The following is a 23,658-nucleotide window of genomic DNA, read 5'->3' as shown; positions in this document are numbered from 1 at the left end:
AACTCAGCTTGGCCACATAATTTAGTTTGACCAATGAGACATCAACGAGTCTTGATAACTTGATACAAACAGAGACTTGATAATTGCTTGCCCATTAGGCCTTGTCCGCTGAATGTTCTTCGAGCTCTGAATCACTATGTATATACGTCCAGCAACTCTTTTATAGCATCCACTTGGAAAAAAAGAGATGCTCAGTCAGCTCCCAGATGTTTCAGCCATCCCAGTGAGGCTCTAAACATGAAAGAAGGCATCTTGGACATTCCAGTTTTATCAGACACCGTCTGTGCCTAACCCCAATTGTAGAATAACGCAGGACAAAAGTTTGTTATTTTGTTTAAGTCTTTAAATTAGGGTAATCTCATGAAGCAATTGACAACTGAATCAGCTATATAATTATTGTTTTATAAGCAAATATTTGTTTATGTTCATCTACATTTATACTGATTTACTTGCTCAACTTCAAAAAATCATTATCATACTCATTTTCTTATAGAATAATTTTTCTTCTTCATGAGATATAGCTATTTGAATATCCTGTGGCTAAGTTCTCTCAGATTTCGTTGGGCTAGAGTGTCTTGATTTTGCTCCCCTTTAGATTGATAGTTTGTGTTGACCATTACTTATTATCATCACTTTGAAGCTAATATTTCACTTTCTTTGTGATTTCATTATACTACTGACAGCTACTATAAGTATACTTCATTCTATGCCTCTTGAAGATTCATTTAGCCTGTAGTTGAAATTTTAATTCTTATTCTCTTTTTCCAAAATCTATGCTTCATATCTTCCCTTTTTTATTTACAATATACAAAACATTTTCTGATCTAACTTCCATTCTCTATTCATTACTTACTTGTTCCATATCTTCAACTGTGAATATTCTCTTGTTAACTTACCCATTGAGTCGAATATATGTATGTGTGTATATATATATATATATATATATATATATATACACACTCCCACACACACATGTACATATTCATGCACACCTGTTTCAAAATCTGTTTTTGTTTCTTTATTATAGCTGCATGATCATATTTAGCAGTTATGTCTTCTAATGTGTTTTCAATTCAATTTATTACTTTAAATATTGATACTTTACATCAATATTTTATAAGGCCAATGTAGATTCTAAGTCATTGGATTTTAATTTTTTTGGCTATTACTACTGGCAGTTCAAGGAAATCTTTTTTTTTTTTTCTGGTAAATGTCCTTTTATTCTCTCACATTTTTTTCAGCTATATTGAGGTACCATTGGCAAATAAAATTGTAATATATTTAAAGTGTTCAATAAGATAATATCATATACATTGTAAAATGATTACCCTCAGTCAAGTTAATCAACACTTCCATCAACTCACATATTTACCTCTATTTTGTGTGTGAGATCACTTAAGTTCTACTCTCTTATTAAATTTCAATTATACAATACAGTACTATCAACTATAGTCACCATTTTATACATTAGATCCTCAGACCTTCTTCATGTGAAAGGTATTTTCCTGAATTTTGATCTTATGCTTATAAGTGGCTAATCTAAATTGGACTTCTAATGGGCTTAGTTAGGTATGCTTTTCTCCAAAGAGTACTTGTTTTTGCTTAAGTCGGGGAGTGTTCTACTGGAAACTGCCTCAATTTAACTTTTAAGCTTTGGATATTCCAGACAGTATGAGTAATATATGCTTTCAAAGCTGTTTCTATCATGGAATATGTTTCCACCTAACAAGAGCTGTGGCTGAGCTCATGGAGATTGTCTATGAGCTATTCCTTTACTTGGGGCTTTATATGATGTTCTCAGTTACTGTCCCACATCTAGCAAAGGGGTGAAACCTTGTCTTTTATCCTCATCATAGATGGGAAAACTAATTTCTCTACTTTTCATAAAACAGTCTACTTTTTCATAAAACAGTCTTGTTTTCATTTAGGTTTGTTTTGGTTTGTGTGTTTTTGACCCTTGGTTTTCTTATCATTCTGGTTGTCTGTTGTCTCTATAATGGAAGACTCTGGATTTCCTTTGCCTTTTCTTTTCTTCTTGTGGGCTCTGTTAATCAATTAAAATTATGTTAACTGAAATTTAGGCAATGTCTAGGTGTTTTGCCCCAAGATGTTTTTTGTATGGCTGACCATATTGATTGAAATATATTTCTATTTTTCACTCATTCTCTTATAACATATTATATCTCAGTCTACTTATTAAACTTTATATTTAAATTTATAAAAGTTTAATATTTTGTTTAGAATTGTCTTATGTTACTTGTTTAGTTCTTAGACTACTTATTTGTCATAAATCTTTTGGTCCTACAATTTAGATCAGTAATCAGTCAGTATTTTATTTGTGTTATTTTTCTAGGAAATCTATGCATTTAATTTTGGACTTATTGCTATCATTTCATTTTAAGTGTCAATGGAAATATGAAGCATTGCCCAAGTAGCTTAATCAATGCATGTGTATTATTTTACATAACAGGGAGTCTGAAGGTAAGCTGTTTCAGGTTTAATTATTTCAGCCACAGGGTAGCATCAAGACCCTAATGCTCTCCATTTTTCTGCTCTGCCCCTTCCTGTGTGCTGGCTATTAACTTTAAGTCTGTATAATCATGATCAAAGATAGTTTATGCAACCTCAAGATTTAGCTTCCTGCCCCTGAAACTATCTTTGATAAGAACTGGACTTATGATTGTGGTCCTTGTGCATACATTTGTGTCAGATGTCTAAACAAAGTCAAGGTTCTATTAAGTATGAAATGGGAGACTCATTATGGTATGAATAACTAATGGAATCCGATACAAAATCCTTTAATATACAGTAATTTTTGTGTGAATATTATAGTCATCAGTCCTTTTTATAAGTTATGTATATATACACATGTGTATAATTCTATATATTTCATTATATATTCACATGTATTACATTATATATGTCTACATATTATATATATATACATATGTTTATATATATGTATATATATATATATATTTAAGTGTGAGATCACTTAAGTTCTACTCTCTTAGTAAATTTTAATTGAATAAAATTAAATCATCCTTGGCCTCTTTATTCTAAGGCTGTGCTTTCCCATGGAGTTAAGAAATGGGAAACAGTCATGACAATATATTGATTGCTTCAGGCATGGGTATGGTTAACACAGCCTGGGACTGCTGACAGAAGTTTGAGGTAGACAAAAGTTTGCGGCAGCCAAAGCCCTTGAGATGAGTGATCACCTGAAATATGGCTCTGCTTTTAACCTGAGTGAACTACACTGACTATATACCCCTATGTGTTTAGGAAACACTGTCTTAAAAAATACTCTTGCTGAATTTATTAAATACTTATATTCAGTTTTTAGTTTTATCTTATCCACCTGAATTTTTACATATCCTCCATGAAACACTATTTAATGTCTTTTCACGGTCTTCAAATGTTTATGTACTATAATTTACTGTGCATTTAGCTTCTAATTATAAATAAATGTTTTTAAGGTATCATATTATATATTCCACAGTAATCTTTAGCTATATTTAATTTTGCTCAGTTGAAATTAATATTCTGATGTATAAAATTTTTATCTTAAATATTTTATTTAAATAATTTTATTTAAATATTTTAGAATAAAGAATGTCTGAATGTGAATCTACAACAACAGAACAATGAATGAAACTATCATTTTTCTGTATATTAAAGAAAGCTAAAAATCTTGCAATTATAAAGGATGTTTGACTTTGCATTCCTAAAGAGAATTCAGTGACACAATTATATTCAGCAAAACATGATAATATAAGGCAGATAACAGAATAACACTTTGAGAAAAACACAAAATAAACATATTTGAAAATAGTATTTATAGATTTATGTAACTTTTTTTTTTTTTTTTCAGTACGCAAGCCTCTCACTGTTGTGAACTCTCCCGTTGCGGAGCACAGGTTCCGGACGCACAGGCTCAGCGGCCATGGCTCACGGGCCCAGCCGCTCCGCAGCATGTAGGATCTTCCCAGACCAGGGCACGAACCTGTGTCCCCTGCATCAGCAGGTGGACTCTCAACCACTGTGCCACCAGGGAAGCCCTATGTAACTCTTTTATAGTTTCCCTGAATTTTTAAGACAAGGCAAAAATAGTTATTCTTTATTTTATTTATTTTATTGTTAGGTAAAAATAAAATTAAAGATGATAGAATTTTTCCCCAAATAACAACATTCTTCTTTGAAAGACAGTATAAAAAAATATATGGAATTTGATGTCAAGTAACACTGTTTTTTCTTAATTTAATAACTGCTTGACTTTGGGCAAATAACTGAAACAATATGACTTTTAGTTTTTCCGTAGGAATAAGAATATTTATAGTTTGGATTAGTAGGAAAAGAAAAACCTTATCAACTTGCAGATTCACTATAATCTGTTTCCTAAAGGAGGATAAATCATAAACAGGGTGAGGGATGACATAGATCTGAGAACCTTGCTTATACTCTAAGAGGGAAAGTAAGTATAATAATTCAGCCAAATATTCCAGGGAAGCTAAAAAAAAAAAAAAAACACCAAGAAATTGAAACAAGTATGAAGTATGAAACATCAGTGTCATACTTGGCATTAGAGACAAGAAGCAAGTAGTCCACGATAAAGGTCATCAGGAAATCCCTAAACCCTAGTGTCAATAGTTTGATAAATGACCCCAACTTCTTTTAGAGTACATACAGAAATTATACTAGTCAGTGCAAGCTGCCATAACAAAATACCATAGACTAGGTGTCTTTAACAGAAATTTAGTTTTGAGCACAACACATACCATATACTACAGCCCATTGAATAAAATAGGAATCAGTGAATACATATTTGATATAAATAAGTAAATGACAAGGTAATGCTGTTCCTTACATTGTAAACCATCATATAAATTTAGAAGGTATGGAAACACTATAAAATGACTGTATGACAATAGCCATAATAATAATTGACTCAAGGAAGAAGTAATAATTGGTGATAAAACTAGTGGATAATAGTTTGATGAGCATTAGGTTATTTACATGGTCTCAAGGTATCTACTTATATTAATTACAATGGGAAGAAATTGACATGATGTGCCTCCTGATATAATGCACTGAGAAGACCGCAGCGTCATTTCTGTGACATTCCTTCTATTAAATGCATGACATAAATTTACTCTTGGGGAAACATCAGACAAACCCACATTGAGAGACATTCTACATGGTAATTGATCTGTATTCTCAAAATGATCAATTCCATAAAAGTAAAGAAAAACTGAGAAATTGTTCCTTAATAAAAGAAACTGTTGAGATGTAATGTGATACAGAATTTTCATTTACTGTAACATTGAGAAAATGGAAATCTGAATAAATTCTGTAGATTCGATAATAGTATTTGCATAATTGTTCTGTGGTTCTGTAAGGAAATATTTTTGTTTTAGGAAACGCACACTGAAGCATTTAGGAATAAAGTACAGTGATGTTTTCTAATCTCAGATATTTCAAAAAAATATGCAGAAAGAGCAAAAGTGGTAAAAGTTTGACATTTGCAGAAGCTGAGTGAAAGGGAAGTTGAAATTCTTTGTATTATTCTTACAACATTTGTGTCTGATATTACATCAAAATAAAAATCTTAAAGAAAAATAAAGTATTAGTTTTTATCGTTTTTGATAATCTTTCTCCTGCTTCAGTTTTAGATCTCTACACAGGGCAGGTGGCATTTACAAAAGTTTAAAATCTGTCCTTAAAACTTTTGCATCTAGAAAATGGAAGGTAACCTGCAATAACTGACCTTGTAGACTACCCACTTGCAGGCATATGTCTGGCTAGAGAGTAGAAAACTCAGATTATACACCTTTCCCTTACAATATTTCTTTCACTGATTTTTATCACTCTAGAAATACTTGGAAAGGAAGAAGGTATGTGAAACTCAAATCTCCTCAATGGTTTTACTTTCAGAAGTTTGATAAGAAAGTTAGTTGATACCAACTGGTAAAATTATATTTAGGGGGCTTCCCTGGTGGTGCAGTGGTTGAGAGTCCGCCTGCCAATGCAAGAGACATGGGTTCGTGCCCCGGTCCGGGAGGATCCCACATGCCGCGGAGCGGCTGGGCCCGTGAGCCATGGCCGCTGAGCCTGCACGTCCGGAGCCTGTGCTCCACAACGGGAGAGGCCACAGCAGCTAGAGGCCCGCATACCGCAAGGTTTATGGATTATCCATGGGTAATCCCTTCTTAATTCCTCTCTTATTGTTTATGAAACCACCATTTATCTGTCACCCAAAAATGGAGTTATTTTTACTCAACATTCTTAATCAAAAACTTGTAGTTAGTTTCCAAGTCCTATTTTTCCCCCTCTAAAATTCTCTTTATTTTATATGCATTTTTGACTGTATAGGTTTCTTTTCATTTTTTAAAACACTTTACTGAGGTATGACTGACATGTAAAAAGCTATATATATTTAGCATATACAACTTGATGAGTTTGAGGATTGACTGCATAATTTTCTTATTAAGAACAATGTAATCCCTCCCTTTGGCTTATTGGTCAAGTCCAGTTTCAAACACCTCCATTCTTGTGATCAAACCACATCTGAAACTATTTACAATGGAAATGGAAGCTTTTTTGGGGTGGGGGGTGGTGGTTTACCTTAGTGTTATTCAATTAACTTGATTTTAAAAAAAATTTGACAAGGCCCAAATCCTCTACTTGTTGTAGCTTCCTATACCCAACATTATGTAAATATTCAGCAAGTACTCACTAAATATTCATTAATTCATTTGAAAAACAAGAAGCACCTTTTGTATACCAGCCAATGTTTCTATACTTGTTATGTGTGATACTGATTTTTTGATCCTTATCTTGCAAAGGGAATAGACAGGTAAAAGTCAATTGAAAATGCACATCAAGTAAGATCATTTTAGGCTGCGAAAAATGCTATGAAGGAGAGTAAAGTACAATTGATGTGTGTGACTAGGTAGGGAAGCCTGACTTAGATTAGGTGCTCCTGAAAGGCTTCACTTAGAAAATGACATTTGAACTGGGACATGGATGACTGGAAGGAGTCAGCTGTGAGCAATCTAGTCACCTAAATTTACGCAGAGTCAGAGCGACTGTACGTGAGCAAGGTGAGAAAGATTTTGGTGTATTGGAAGCTAAAGGAAATCTGACTGCAACTTAGTGAATGAGGAATAAAGATAAATTGAGAGACAGGCAGTAGGAGTATAAATTTTTTTCTAAAAGCAATGGGAACACAGTGGTAGTTTTCATCTTGGAACTGTCATAGATCAATTTTTATTTTTTTACTCACTTCAGCTGGATGTAAATAGACTTCTTGTTCAGCTGGATGTAAATAGACTTCTTCCAATTCCTTCTAGAGAAGGAATTGGAATAATTTTTAATTGTAAAATTTCAATTACTGGAATAATAAAAATTGAAATAATTTTATAATTGTCTTGAGACAATTATAATAATTCAGATAAATATTAATTGGATTGGTCTGCATTTATAGTGGAGATTCCAAGAGGTATGACTTTGAGCTATTAAGAGGAATAACTAATGTATTTGATTTGGGCATTGTAGAAAAACTCAAGGAATGACTCCTAAGTTTTCAACTTCGGCAAGCAGATTAAAAAGGAAAATCAAACAAACAAACAAGACTGAGGAAGCTACACAGTACATGTTAGTATGAAAGTATCGGGGAGGTCAAGGCTCCTGCCACAGTTGTGTTAAATTTGAACTGTCTGTGGACATGCAAGTTGTGACACCAAGCAAGTAGCTTGATATATGAGTTTGATGAACAATGGAAATATCAAGGCTGGAGACATAAGGGCAGGAGTCGACAAATAAATGATATTTTAATAATTTTTATATCCTTACATAAATAATTGAATATCAAAAGTATATTAATAATTTATTATAAACATAGCTTGATTCTAATGGTATTTTTATTTTTACATTTACATTGCTAATTTCCTTCAGCAAGTACAGTTGAAAGCTTTTATTTCAAAATTAAACTGATTTTTATATCTTAAGGGGAATTTGTCTTCAAAATAATATTTTGATTGCAGAAGTTATTTTCACAGTAATCATGTTTCAAAAAAACTTCTATTTTAAGATTATTTTAATGCAGAAAGAAATGAAGTACATCTTCATTTCTTTACAAATGAATATTTATCCCAAAGTAATAATTTTATTTTTTGAGGATTATTTTTTTAAATGAAAGTATAAATTAAGATGAAACACAGATAAGAAAGCCATAAGAAAGCAATATGGTAACTTTTTGTTCAGATCTTTTAAAATGTCAACACAAATCAAAGTCAGAATTCAGAGACTATTCTAGAAGTATTTTCTCTCAAGTCCCATTGGCTGAATTGTGGCTGGTAATGGTCTGTAAAAGGAAAGCCAATTTGCCCCTTGATGGAGATTACTGTACCAAATGTAGAAAAGAACTTTACAAAATGTGATATGCTTTCGATTCAATTGTGAAACGGTCAATTAATTTCCTAGTTTTTCTTTTTGTGCGATGGAAATAGGTCTCGCTTGTTAATTCTCTTTAATTTCCCACATCAGTTTCTTGGCATTACTGTTTATTTCTTAACCTGCAAAATTGTATTTAAGACAAAGAGTATAGTTCCACATGTTTTAAAATTCTAATTCACTGGTAAATAACTATTTTTAAAAACTTGACTTATGAGGTTAAAAAACTTTGAAACTAAATTTATTATATTTATAAATAAATTTTTAAAGAAGAGAATGAATTATTTCTTCAACATTTCTAACTTTCTCAATATTAATTAGTATGACTTTGTTTCCTAGATTAAAATTTCTTAAAAATTAGCTGGTTATACTATAGCCATCCACATAGTTAATATCTATGAAAAATATGTCCTTTATTTTTAATGTACTGTAGCATAGAAAAACATAAAATACACCTGTTACATATGATCATTATGTATATTTATAAACTTAAATCAACAGGTAAATTATGAAGTTGAAACTTATCTTTTCTGCACATTTTAGTATATTCATTTTAGAGTTTAAATCTGAAACAGTTTTAATTAAATTATTAAAGCAAATGAAAGACTCATCCTTACGTTAGAGATGTCTTATAAGCAAATAAATAATTTATGTAATTAGAAAAAGATTGAGAAGTTCCCTGGTGCTGCAGTGGTTAAGAATTCACCTGCCAATGCAGGGGACATGGATTCGATCCCTGGTCCAGGAAGATCCCACATGCTGCGGAGCAACTAAGCCTGTGCACCACAACTACGGAGCTTGTGCTCTAGAGACTGCAAGCCACAATTACTGAGCCCACACATTGCAACTACTGAACCTTGCATGCCTAGAGCCTGTGCTCCACAACAAGAGAAGCCACTGCAATGAGAAGACTGTGCACTGCAACGAAGAGTAGCCCCTGTAGCCACAACTAGAGAAAACCCACAGGCAACAGTGAAGACACAATGTAGCCAAAAAAAAAAAAAAAAAAAAAGAAAGATTGAATTTACTGTATGATTCTTATGAAATTTGCTTTAAGGTAATCATTACCTTATGTGTTTATTCTGGGAAAAAAGTTGAACATGATAAATATAAACCTTATGTCTCTACAAATGTCAATTTAAAAACATGAAACTTTCAGAGGTGTCATATTTTGTGTACTTTCAAACAGCTATCACTGCAATAAAATAAATTAGAAATGTGCAGAAATATTTTTATTGATTAATATAGATATTTTATATGTAGAACATTTCTTATAGTGGGGAAAGCACAACAATTTTATGTAATTTATTTTGAAGTATGCATATAAGATTAATATCATATTTTAGAATAATATAAATTCAGGCTGTGGGGAAAAAATGGCGAACTAGGAGAATCCAGCTTCCTTATCATCCCACAAAGATCAATGATTGGGCAGCTATCCACAAACCAAAATATCTCTGGAAAACCTCTGGAGTCTACTTAGATGTTTTAGCAACACCATGAGACAAAAACCTTGAGAATAATTGCAAAAGAAGAGAAGGGAGACATAATCCTATCACTCAGGCTGGCATTTTTTAGTGCCAAGAAGGAACATCTCAGCTGGAAAGAGTTCCTCTTAACTGGAAAGGAAGATCAGGGTGAGCCACCAGCTTCTTCAGCCTTTGGGGGCACTTCAAAAAAGTCCCACCTCAGTTTCACCTCACCCAGACTGGTAAAGCTGAGAGGTATTGAGCCAGCTAGGAACAAGGATGGAATTCAACAAATCCTTAGATTTGGGATAGATCTCAAAAACACAAGTTCAAACTGCTTTGAATTGCAGGACTCCTGCTTCTAAAGACAGATGTTAATGCTCGCCTTAACAAATCTACAGAAGGTATTATTTCACAAGAGCATTTATTTCAATCATTGAGCATGCATCTGTTGAATATCCTCATATAGACACTGATTTAGGCACTGGGCACATAAAAAATTACATATGATCCCTGTGTGCAAGACTGACCACAGGTAAAAAATTACTGTACTTAATTAATAGCAAACTATTCATGGGGAACAGGGAGCACACATTCCATGGAGAAATATTGCTTACCCAGAAAATGTTCCAGAGGTAACACTTGAGCCATGAATGAAGAGAAGAGTTTGCTACAACTACCAGAGAGGCAGAAAGGAAAACAATGAGCAAATACACAGGGATATAAAAAGGCATAGCATTCAGGGGAAATCAAACATTGACCCATTGCTGATATATAAGATACTAAGAATGAGCACATACAATAATATTGAAAATGTAGTCAAAGACAAGGTCATGTAGGGCTTATGGTATTTTCTCAGTTTCCAGCTGTGAGACAATCATTTTTAGAGATCACTCCTTATGATATTGATACATGAATAGAAAGACTAATAGAACAGAACACAAAGTACAGAAAGAGAAAAAAAAATAGCTATTGTGATTTAAAATTTATTAAATTGGCATTCAGATTAAATAACTAGTATTATGAAAACTGATAGTCATTGCAAAGTGATACTGGATTTGTATGTCACACCACATGCCAGGAAAAACACCAAAGGATCAAATATTTAAATGTCAATAATGATATTATATTAGGACTAGAATAAAAGCTGAATGTGGGTGAATTCATTTAAAATATTGGAGTGGAAAAGTTTTTTAAACTATCACTTAAAATACAAACATTATAGTAAAAAAATGATAAATTGAAGTATATTAAAAATCAAAACAAAAATAAACCTGATAAACATGAAGAACAAACTTGCAGGGGAAGCATAAGCAATATCAAAGATAAATAATTATTGTAAATGCTTATATCAAAAAAATGGTGCCCTCAAATTTCATATGTTGAAGACTTAACTGCCAGTTCTTCAGAATGTGACTTTTTTTGAGATAGGATCTTTAAAGAGTTAACTAAATTAAAATGAGGCAATGAATGTGGATCCTAATCCAATCTGACTAGTGTCCTCATAAGATTTGGAGATTAGGACATACAGAGATGTACCAGGATTGCCCACACACACAAAAAGCCCACGTGAGGACACAGGATGACACAGTGACCTGCAAGACAAGGAAAGAAGTCTCAGGAAAAACTAAACCTACAAACTTTGATCTTGGACTTCTAGTCTCCAGAACAATTAGAAAAAAAAAATTCCATTGTTTAATAAGACACCCAATCTGAGGTATGCTGTTATAGCAGCCCTAACAAGCTAACACAATCTCTCTACATGAAAAGTGTGAGAAATGAAGAAAAAATAAATAAATTATCCCAAACCCAACTGAATAATGGGCAAAAGACATTAAAGCACAGTTTACAGAAAACATACAAGTATTCCTTAAATAGATGAAAAGTAGCTTACACTTTTTCATAATAAAAATAATGTACGTAAGACTACAGTCAAGATGCTATTGGGGAGAAGGAAATTTCCCCCTCTACCTCTCTTGAGTTTTTGTGGCTGGGCTAATAATGAAATAAACACAAGACAGATAACAGGAGGAAAAGAAACACATTTTATTTTGTGTGTAAGGAGGCCTCAAAGAAATGGGACCTAAAAAGTGGCTAAAGCAGGCAGATTTTATACTTTTTAGACAAAGAAACAAATTTGTGATGAATTGACAGGACAATGAAACTTAGGTTTTGGGAGCTTAATTAGTGAAGAATCTAAATAGAGCTTGGGATTTGGGGAGTGAACTAAAGAAGTAACACGATTTGTTTATATATCCTCTTGTCCCAGAATTCCCTATCTCTGGAGATAATGGTGTCCTCTACCGACAGATGTAGGAAGTGCACCTTTCACAAGAGAGATGTATTTCCTGCTTTTAGGAAATCAGAGAGGAGGGTCAGAGTGTCTCTCTTCCACTGGCCATTTCTTAAGTAACTTAAATACAAAATAATCAATATGCTATTGAAGAATATTTTGGGATGTCTAACCCTGGGTCCCAACAATGTTATATCTCATTGTTCAGATGGACAGAAACCCCAAAGATGTGGAGAAATGCTGGCCCTTTTTTTTTTTTTTTTAACATCTTTATTGGAGTATAATTGCTTTACAATGGTGTGTTAGTTTCTGCTTTATAACAAAGTTAATCAGTTATACATATACACATGTTCCCATATCTCTTCCCTCTTGCTTCTCCCTCCCTCCTACCCTCCCTATCCCACCCCTCTAGGTGGTCACAAACCACCTGGCTGCTCTCCCTGTGCTATGCGGCTGCTTCCCACTAGCTATCTATTTTACGTTTGGTAGTGTATATATGTCCATGCCACTCTCTCACTTTATCACAGCTTACCCTTCTCCCTCCCCATATCCTCAAGTCCATGCTCTAATAGGTCTGTCTCTTTATTCCCATCTTACCTCTAGGTACTTCATGACCTTTTTTGGCTTCTTTTATTTCTTAGATTCCATATATATGTGTTAGCATACGGTATTTGTTTTTCTCTTTCTGACTTACTTCACTCTGTATGACAGACTCTAGGTCCAACCACCTCACTACAAATAACTCAATTAAGATTCTTTTTATGGCTGAGTAATATTCCATTGTATATATGTGCCAAATCTTATTTATCCATTCATCTGTTGATGGACACTTAGGTTGCTGCCATGTCCTGGCTATTGTAAATAGAGCTGCAATGAACATTTTGGTACATGACTCTTTCTGAATTATGGTTTTCTCAGGGTTTATTCCCAGTAGTGGGATTGCTGGGTTGTATGGTAGTTCTATTTGCAGTTTTTAAAGGAACCTCCATACTCTTCTCCATAGTGGCTGTATCAATTACATTCCCACCAACAGTGCAAGAGTGTTCCCTTTTCTCCACACCCTCTCCAGCATTTATTGTTTCTAGATTTTTTGATGATGGCCATTCTGACTGGTGTGAGATGATATCTCATTGTAGTTTTGATTTGCATTTCTCTAATGATTAATGATGTTGAACATTCTTTCATGTGTTTGTTGGCAGTCTGTATATCTTCTTTGGAGAAATGTCTATTTAGGTCTTCTGCTCATTTTTGGATTGGGTGGTTTGTTTTTTTGTTATTGAGCTGCATGAGCTGCTTGTAAATTTTGGAGATTAATCCTTTGTCAGTTGCTTCATTTGCAAATATTTTCTCCCATTCTGAGGGTTGTCTTTTGGTCTTGTGTATGTTTCCTTTGCTGTGCAAAAGCTTTGAAGTTTCATTAGGTCCCATTTGTTTATTTTTGTTTTTATTTCCATTTCTCTAGAAGGTGGGTCAAAAAGGATCTTGCTGTGATTTGTGTCATAGAACATTCTGCCTGTTTCCCTCTAAGAGTTTGATAGTTTCTGGCCTTACATTTAGGTCTTTAAGCCATTTTGAGTTTATTTTTGTGTATGGTGTTAGGGAGTGATCTAATCTCATACTTTTATATGTACCTGTCCAGTTTTCCCAGCACCATTTACTGGAGAGGCTGTATTTTCTCCACTGTATATTCTTGCCTCCTTTGTCAAAGATAAGGTGACCATATGTGTGTGGGTTTATCTCTGGGCTTTCTATCCTGTTCCATTGATGTATCTTTCTGTTTTTGTGCCAGTACCATGCTGTCTTGATTACTGTAGCTTTGTAGTATAGTCTGAAGTCAAGGAGCCTTATTCCTCCAGCTCCATTTATCGTTCTCAAGATTTCTTTGGCTATTTGGGGTCTTTTGTGTTTCCATACAAATTGTAATTTTTTTTTTTCTATTTCTGTGAAAATTGCCAGTGGTACTTTGATAGGGATTGCATTGAACTGGTAGATTGCTCTGGGTAGTAGAGTCAGTTTCACAATGTTGATTCTTCCAATCCAAGAACGTGGTATATCTCTCCCTCTATTTGTATCATCTTTAATTTCTTTCATCAGTGTCTTATAATTGTCTGCATACAGGTCTTTTGTCTCCTTAGGTATGTTTATTCCTAGATATTTTATTATTTTTGTTGCAGTGGTAAATGGGAGTGTCTTCTTAATATCACTTTCAGATTTTTCATCATTAGTGTATAAGAATGACAAAGATTTCTGTGCACTAATTTTGTATCCTGCTTCTTTACCAAATTCATTGATTAGCTCTAGTAGTTTTCTGGTAGCATCTTTAGGATTCTCTATGTATAGTATCATGTCATCTGCAAAGAGTGACAGCTTTACTTCTTCTTTTCCAAATGGAATTATTTTCATTTCTTTTTCTTCTCTGATTGCTGTGGCTAAAACTTCCAAAATTATGTGGAAAAATAGTGGTGAGAGTGGGCAACCTTGTCTTGTTCCTGATCTTAGTGGAAATGGTTTCAGTTTTTCACCATTGAGGACAATGTTGGCTGTGGACTTGTCATATATGGCCTTTATTATGTTGAATAAAGTTCTCTCTATTCCTACGTTCTGCAGGGTTTTTATTATAAATGGGGGTTGAATTTTGTCGAAAGTTTTCTCTCCATCGAGATGATCATATGGTTTTTCGCCTTCAGTTTGTTAATATGGTGTATTATTTTGATTGATTTGCCTATATTGAAGAATCCTTGCATTCCTGGAATAAACCCCCCTTGATCATGATGTACGACCCTTTTAATGTGCTGTTGGATTCTGTTTGATAGTATTTTGTTGAGGATTTTTGCATCTATGTTCATCTGTGATAGTGGCCTGTAGTTTTCTTTCTTTGTGACATCTTTGTCTGCTTTTGGTATCAGGGTGATGGTAGCCTCGTTGAATGAGTTTGGAAGTGTTCCTCCCTCTGTTGTAGTTTGGAAGAGTTTGAGAAGGATAGGTGTTATCTCTTCTCTAAATGTTTGATACAATTCACCTGTGAAGCCATCTGGTCCTGGGTTTTTGTTTTTTGGAAGATTTTTAATAACAGTTTCAATTTCAGTGCTTGTGATTGGTCTGTTCATATTTTCTATTTCTTCCTGGTTCAGTCATGGCAGGTTTGCATTTCTAATAATTTGTCCATTTCTTCCAGGTTGTTCATTTTATTGACATAGAGCTGCTTGTAGTAATCCCTCATGATCCTTTGTATTTCTGCAGTGACAGCTGTTACTTCTCCTTTGTCATTTCTAGTTCTATTGATTTGAGTCTTCTCTCTGTTTTTCTTGTTGAGTCTGGCTAATGGTTTATCAATTTTGTTTCTCTTTTCAAAGAAACAAAAGCTTTTAGTTTTATTGATCTTTGCTCTCGTTTCCTTCATTTCTTTTTCATTTATTTCTGATCTGATCTTTATGATTTCTTTCTTTCTGCTAACTTTGGGGGTCTTTAGTTCTTTTTTCTCTGATTGCTTTAGGTGCAAGTTTAGGTTGTTTATTTGAGATGTTTCCTGTTTCTTAAGGTAGGATTGTATTGCTATATAATTCCCTCTTAGAAGTGCTTTTGCTGCATCCCATAGGTTTTGAGTAATCGTGTCCCCATTGTCATTTGTTTCTTGGTATTTTTTTTTTTGATTTCTTCAGTGATCACTTCATTATTAAATAGTGTATTGTCTTGCCTCCAAGTGTTTGTATTTTTTACAGATCTTTTCCTGTAATTGATATCTAGTCTCATAGCATTGCAGTGGGAAAAGATACTTCATTCAATTTCAATTTTCTTAAATTTACCAATGCCTCATTTGTGACCCAAGATCTGATCTATCCTGGATAATGTTCCATGAGCACTTGAGAAAAAAGTTTATTCTGTTGTTTTTGGATGGAATATCCTATAAATATCAATTAAGTCCATCTTGTTTAGTGTATCATTTAAAGTTTGTGTTTCCTTATTTATTTTCATTTTGGATTATCGGTCCATTGGTGAAAGTGGGGTGTTAAAGTCCCCTACTATGTATGTGTTACTGTTGATTTCCCCTCTTATGGCTGTTAGTATTTGCCTTATGTACTGAGGTGCTCCTATGTTGGGTGCATAAATATTTACAATTGTTATATCTTCTTCTTGGATCAATCCCTTGATCATTATGCAGTGTCCTTTTTTGTCTCTTGCAATAGTCTTTTTTTAAAGTCTATTTTTTCTGATATAAGAATTGCTATTCCAGCTTTCTTTTGATTTCCATTTGAATGGAATATCTTTTTCCATCCCCTCACTTTCAGTCTGTATGTGTCCCTAGTTCTGATGTGGGTCTCTTGTAGAAAGCATATATATGGGTATTGTTTTTGTATCCATTCAGCCAGTCTTTTTCTTTTGGTGGTAGCATTCAATCCATTTACATTTAAGGTAATTATCACTATGTATGTTCCTATTCCCATTTTCTTAATTGTTTTGTGTTTGTTATTGTGGGTCTTTTCCTTCTCTTGTGTTTCTTGTTTAGAGAAGTTCCTTTATCATTTCTTGTAAAGCTGGATTGGTGGTGCTGAACTCTCAGCTTTTGCTTCTCTGTAAAGGTTTTAATTTCTCCATCAAATCTGAATGAGATCCTTGCTGGGTAGAGTTATCTTGGTTTTAGGTTTTTATCCTTCATCACTTTTAATATGTCCTTCCAGTCCTTTCTGGCGTGCAGAGTTTCTGCTGAAAGGTCAGCTCTTAACCTTGTGGGGATTCCCTTGTGTGTTATTTGTTGTTTTTCCCTTGCTGCTTTTAATATGTTTTCTTTGTATTTAATTTTTGACAGTTTGATTAATATGTGTCTTGGCGTGTTTCTCCTTGGATTTATCCTGTAGGGGACTCTCTGTGCTTCCTGGACTTGATTGACTATTTCCTTTCCCATATTAGGGAAGTTTTCAACTGTAATCTCTTCAAATATTTTCTCAGTCCCTTTCTTTTTCTCTTCTTCTTCTGGGACCCCTATAATTCGAATGATGGTGCTTTTAATGTTGCCCCAGAAGTCTCTGAGACTGTCCTCATTTCTTTTCATTCTTTTTTCTTTATTCTGCTCTGCAGTAGTTATTTCCACTATTTTATCTTCCAGGTCACTTATCCGTTCCTCTACCTCAGTTATTCTGCTATTATTCCCATCTAGAGTATTTTTTTTTTTTAAACATCTTTATTGGAGCATAATTGCTTTACCATGGTATGTTAGTTTCAGCTTCACAACAAAATGAATCAGTTATATATATACATATGTTCCCATATCTCTTCCCGCTTGCATGACCCTCTCTCCCACCTTCCCTATCCCACCCCTCCAGGCGGTCACACAGCACTGAGCTGATCTCCCTGTGCTATGCGGCTGCTTCCCACTAGCTATCTACCTTACGTTTGGTAGTGTATACATGTCCATGCCTCTTTATTGCTTTGTCACCGTTTACCCTTCCCCCTCCCCATAGCCTCAAGTCCATTCTCTAGTAAGTCTGTGTCTTTATTCCTGTTTCACCCCTAGGTTTTTCATGACATTTTTTTTTTCTTAAATTCCATATATATGTGTTAGCATACGGTATTTGTCTCTCTCTTTCTGACTTACTTCACTCTGTATGACAGACTCTAGGTCTACCCACCTCATTACAAATAGCTCAATTTCGTCTCTTTTTATGGCTGAGTAATATTCCATTGTATATATGTGCCACATCTTCTTTATCCATTCATCCGATGATGGACACTTAGGTTGTTTCCATCTCTGGGCTATTGTAAATAGAGCTGCAATGAACATTTTGGTACATGACTCTTTTTGAATTATGGTTTTCTCAGGGTATATGCCCAGTAGTGGGATTGCTGGGTCATATGGTAGTTCTATTTGTAGCTTTTTAAGGAACCTCCATACTGTTCTCCACAGTGGCTGAACCAATCCACATTCCCACCAGCAGTGCAAGAGTGTTCCCTTTTCTCCACACCCTCTCCAGCATTTATTGTTTCTAGATTTTTTGATGATGGCCATTCTGACTGGTGTGAGATGATATCTCATTGTAGTTTTGATTTGCATTTCTCAAATGATTAGTGATGTTGAGCATTCTTTCATGTGTTTGTTGGCAGTCTATTTATCTTCTTTGGAGAAATGTCTATTTAGGTCTTCTGCCCATTTTTGGATTGGGTTGTTTGTTTTTTTGTTATTAAGCTGCATGAGCTGCTTATAAATTTTGGAGATTAATCCTTTGTCAGTTGCTTCATTTGCAAATATTTTCTCCCATTCTGAGGGTTGTCTTTTGGTCTTCTTTATGGTTTCCTTTGCTGCGCAAAAGCTTTTAAGTTTCATTAGGTCCCATTTGTTTACTTTTGTTTTTATTTCCATTTCTCTAGGAGGTGGGTCAAAAACGATCTTGCTGTGATTTATGTCATAGAGTGTTCTGCCTATGTTTTCCTCTAAGAGTTTGATAGTTTCTGGCCTTACATTTAGGTCTTTAATCCATTTTGAGCTTATTTTTGTGTATGGTGTTAGGGAGTGATCTAATCTCATACTTTTACATGTAGCTGTCTAGTTTTCCCAGCACCACTTATTGAATAGGCTGTCCTTTCTCCACTGTACATTTCTGCCTCCTTTGTCAAAGATAAGGTGACCATATGTGCGTGGGTTTATCTCTGGGCTTTCTATCCTGTTCCATTGATCTATATTTCTGTTTTTGTGCCAGTACCATACTGTCTTGATTACTGTAGCTTTGTAGTATAGTCTGAAGTCAGGAAGCCTGATTCCTCCAGCTCCATTTTTCGTTCTCAAAATTGCTTTGGCTATTCGGGGTCTTTTGTGTTTCCATACAAATTGTGAGATTTTTTGTTCTAGTTCTGTGAAAAATGCCAGTGGTAGTTTGATAGGGATTGCATTGAATCTGTAGATTGCTTTGGGTAGTAGAGTCATTTTCACAATGTTGATTCTTCCAATCCAAGAACTTGGTATATCTCTCCATCTATTTGTATCATTTTTAATTTCTTTCATCAGTGTCTTATAATTTTCTGCATACAGGTCTTTTGTCTCCTTAGGTAGGTTTATTCCTAGGTATTTTATTCTTTTTGTTGCAATGGTAAATGGGAGTGTTTTCTTGATTTCACTTTCAGATTTTTCATCCTTAGTGTATAGGAATGCAAGAGATTTCTGTGCATTAATTTTGTATCCTGCTACTTTACCAAATTCATTGATTAGCTCTAGTAGTTTTCTGGTAGCATCTTTAGGGTTCTGTATGTATAGTATCATGTCATCTGCAAACAGTGACAGCTTTCCTTCTTCTTTTCCGATTTGGATTCCTTTTATTTCCTTTTCTTCTCTGATTGCTGTGGCTAAAACTTCCAAAACTATGTTGAATAAGAGTGGTGAGAGTGGGCAACCTTGTCTTGTTCCTGATCTTAGTGGAAGTGCTTTCAGTTTTTCACCATTGAGGACGATGTTGGCTGTGGGTTTGTCATATATGGCCTTTATTATGTTGAGGAAAGTTCCCTCTATGCCTACTTTCTGTAGGGTTTTTATCATAAATGGGTGTTGAATTTTGTCAAAAGCTTTCTCTGCATCTATTGAGATGATCATATGGTTTTTCTCCTTCAATTTGTTAATATGGTGTATCACGTTGATTGATTTGCGTATATTGAAGAATCCTTGCATTCCTGGAATAAACCCCACTTGATCATGGTGTATGATCCGTTTAATGTGCTGTTGGATTCTGTTTGCTAGTATTTTGTTGAGGATCTTTGCATCTATGTTCATCAGTGATATTGGCCTGTAGTTTTCTTTCTTTGTGACATCCTTGTCTGGTTTTGGTATCAGGGTGATGGTGGCCTCATAGAATGAGTTGGGGAGTGTTCCTCCCTCTGCTATATTTTGGAAGAGTCTGAGAAGGATAGGTGATAGCTCTTCTCTAAATGTTTGATAGAATTCGCCTGTGAAGCCATCTGGTCCTGGGCTTTTGCTTGTTGGAAGATTTTTAATCACAGTTTCAATTTCAGTGCTTGTGATTGGTCTGTTCATATTTTCTATTTCTTCCTGATTCAGTCTTGGCAGGTTGTGCCTTTCTAAGAATTTGTCCATTTCTTCCAGGTTGTCCACTTTATTGGCATAGAGTTGCTTGTAGTAATCTCTCATGATCTTTTGTATTTCTACAGTGTCAGTCGTTACTTCTCCTTTTTCATTTCTAATTCTATTGATTTGAGTCTTCTCCCTTTTTTTCTTGATGAGTCTGGCTAATGGTTTATCAATTTTGTTTATCCTTTCAAAGAACCAGCTTTTAGTTTTATTGATCTTTGCTATCGTTTCCTTCATTTCTTTTTCATTTATTTCTGATCTGAGTTTTATGATTTCTTTCCTCCTGCTAACTTTGGGGTTTTTTTGTTCTTCTTTCTCTAATTGCTTTAGGTGCAAGGTTAGGTTGTTTATTCGAGATGTTTCCTGTTTCTTAAGGTAAGATTGTATTGCTATAAACTTCCCTCTTAGAACTGCTTTTGCTGCATCCCATAGATTTTGAGTCGTCGTGTCTCCATTGTCATTTGTTTCTAGGTATTTTTTGATTTCCCCTTTGATTTCTTCAGTGATCACTTTGTTATTAAGTAGTGTATTTTTAGCCTCCATGTGTTTGTATTTTTTACAGATCTTCTCATGTGATTGATATCGAGTCTCATAGCGTTGTGGTCGGAAAAGATACTTGATACAATTTCAATTTTCTTAAATTTACCAAGGCTTGATTTGTGACCCAAGATATGATCTATCCTGGAGAATGTTCCATGAGCACTTGAGAAAAATGTGTATTCTGTTGTTTTTGGATGGAATGTCCTATAAATATCAATTAACTCCATCTCATTTAATGTATCATTTAAAGCTTGTGTTTCCTTATTTATTTTCATTTTGGATGATCTGTCCATGGGTGAAAGTGGGGTGTTAAAGTCCCCTACTATGAATGTGTTACTGTCGATTTCCCCTTTTATGGTTGTCAGTATTTGCCTTATGTATTGAGGTGCACCTATGTTGGGTGCATAAATATTTACAATTGTTATATCTTCCTCTTGGATCGATCCCTTGATCATTATGTAGTGTCCTTCTTTGTCTCTTCTAATAGTCTTTGTTTTAAAGTCTATTTTGTCTGATATGAGAATTGCTACTCCAGCTTTCTTTTGGTTTCCATTTGCATGAAATACCTTTTTCCATCCCCTTACTTTCAGTCTGTATGTGTCTCTAGGTCTGAAGTGGGTCTCTTGTAGACAGCAAATATATGGGTCTTGTTTTTGTATCCATTCAGCCAATCTGTGTCTTTTGGTGGGAGCATTTAGTCCATTTACATTTAAGGTAATTATCGATATGTGTGTTCCCATTCCCATTTTCTTAATTGTTTTGGGTTTGTTATTGTAGGTCTTTTCCTTCTTTTGTGTTTCTTGCCTAGAGAAGTTCCTTTAGCAGTTGTTGTAGAGCTGGTTTGGTGGTGCTGAACTCTCTCAGCTTTTGCTTGTCTCTAAAGGTTTTAATTTCTCCATCAAATCTGAATGAGATCCTTGCTGGGTAGAGTAATCTTGGTTGCAGGTTTTTCTCCTTCAACACTTTCAATATGTCCTGCCACTCCCGTCTGGCTTGCAGAGTTTCTGCTGAAAGATCAGCTGTTAACCTTATGGGGATTCCCTTGTGTGTTATTTGTTGTTTTTCCCTTGCTGCTTTTAATATGTCTTCTTTGTATTTAATTTTTGACAGTTTGATTAATATGTGTCTTGGTGTATTTCTCCTTGTATTTATCCTGTATGGGACTCTCTGTGCTTCCTGGACTTGATTAACTATTTCCTTTCCCATATTAGGGAAGTTTTCAACTATAATCTCTTCAAATATTTTCTCAGTCCCTTTCTTTTTCTCTTCTTCTTCTGGAACCCCTATAATTTGAATGTTGGTACGTTTAATGTTGTCCTAGAGGTCTCTGAGACTGTGCTCAGTTATTTTCATTCTTTTTTCTTTATTCTGCTCTGCAATAGTTATTTCCACTATTTTATCTTCCAGGTCACTTATCCGTTCTTCTGCCTCAGTTATTCTGGTATTGATCCCATCTAGAGTACTTTTAATTTCATTTATTGTGTTGTTCATCGTTGCTTGTTTCATCTTTAGTTCTTCTAGGTCCTTGTTAACTGATTCTTGCATTTTGTCCATTCTATTGTCCATTCTATCTCCAGGATTTCGGATCAACCTTACTATCATTATTCTGAATTCTTTTTCAGGTAGACTGCCTATTTCCTCTTCATTTGTTAGGTCTGATGGGTTTTTATCTTGCTCCTTCATCTGCGGTGTGTTTTTCTGTCTTTTCATTTTGCTTATGTTACTGTGTTTGGGGTCTCCTTTTTTGCAGGCTGAAGGTTCGTAGTTCCTGTTGTTTTTTGTGTCTGTCCCCAGTGGCTAAGGTTGGTTCAGTGGGTTGTGTAGGCTTCCTGGTGGAGGGTACTAGTGCCTGTGTTCTGGTGGATGAGGTTAGATCTTGTCTTTCTGGTGGGCAGGTCCACGTCTGGTGGTGTGTTTTGGTGTGTCTGTAGACTTATTATGATTTTGGGCAGCCTCTCTGCTAATGGGTGGGGTTGTGTTCCTGTCTTGCTAGTTGTTTGGCATAGGATGTCCAGCACTGTAGCTTGCTGGTCGTTGAGTGAAGCTGGGTGCTGGCGTTGAGATGGAGATCTCTCGGAAATTTTTGCTGTTTGATATTATGTGCAGCTGGGAGGTCTCTTGTGGATCAGTGTCCTGAAGTTGGCTCTCCCACCTCAGAGGCACAGCACTGACTCCTGGCTGCAGCACCAAGAGCCTTTCATCCACAGGGCTCCTTAATTTGGGATGATTCGTTGTCTATTCAGGTATTCCACAGATGCAGGGTATATCAAGTTGATTGTGGAGCTTTAATCCGCTGCTTCTCTGGCTGCTGGGAGAGATTTCCCTTTCTCTTCTTTGTTCTCACAGCTCCCAGGGGCTCAGCTTTGGATTTAGCCCCGCCTGTGCGTGTAGGTCGCCGGAGGGCGTCTGTTCTTTGCTCAGACAGGACGGGGTTAAAGGAGCCGCTGATTCGGAGGCTCTGGCTCACTCAGGCCCGGGGGTAGGGAGGGGCACGGAGTGTGGGGCGGGCCTGCGGTGGCAGAGGCCTGCGAGACGTTGCAGCCTGAGGCGCGCCTGTGCGTTCTCCTGGGGGAGTTGTCCCTGGATCCCGGGACCCTGGCAGTGGCGGGCTGCACAGGCTCCCCGGAAGGGCGTGTGGCTAGTGACCTGTGTTCGCACACAGGCCCCCCGGTGGCGGCAGCAGCGGCCCTAGCATCTCATGTCTGTCTCTGGGCTCCGCACTTTTAGCCGCGGCTCGCGCCCGTCCCTGGAGCTCTCTCAAGCAGCGTTCTTAATCCCCTCTCCTCCGCACCAGGAAACAAAGAGGGACGTAAAAGTCTCTTGCCTCTTCGGCAGTT

Source organism: Stenella coeruleoalba (genome assembly GCF_951394435.1).
Source record: "Stenella coeruleoalba genome assembly, chromosome: 18".
In the NCBI taxonomy this organism is placed as follows: domain Eukaryota; kingdom Metazoa; phylum Chordata; class Mammalia; order Artiodactyla; family Delphinidae; genus Stenella; species Stenella coeruleoalba.
Note: the sequence above shows the minus strand (reverse complement) of the source record.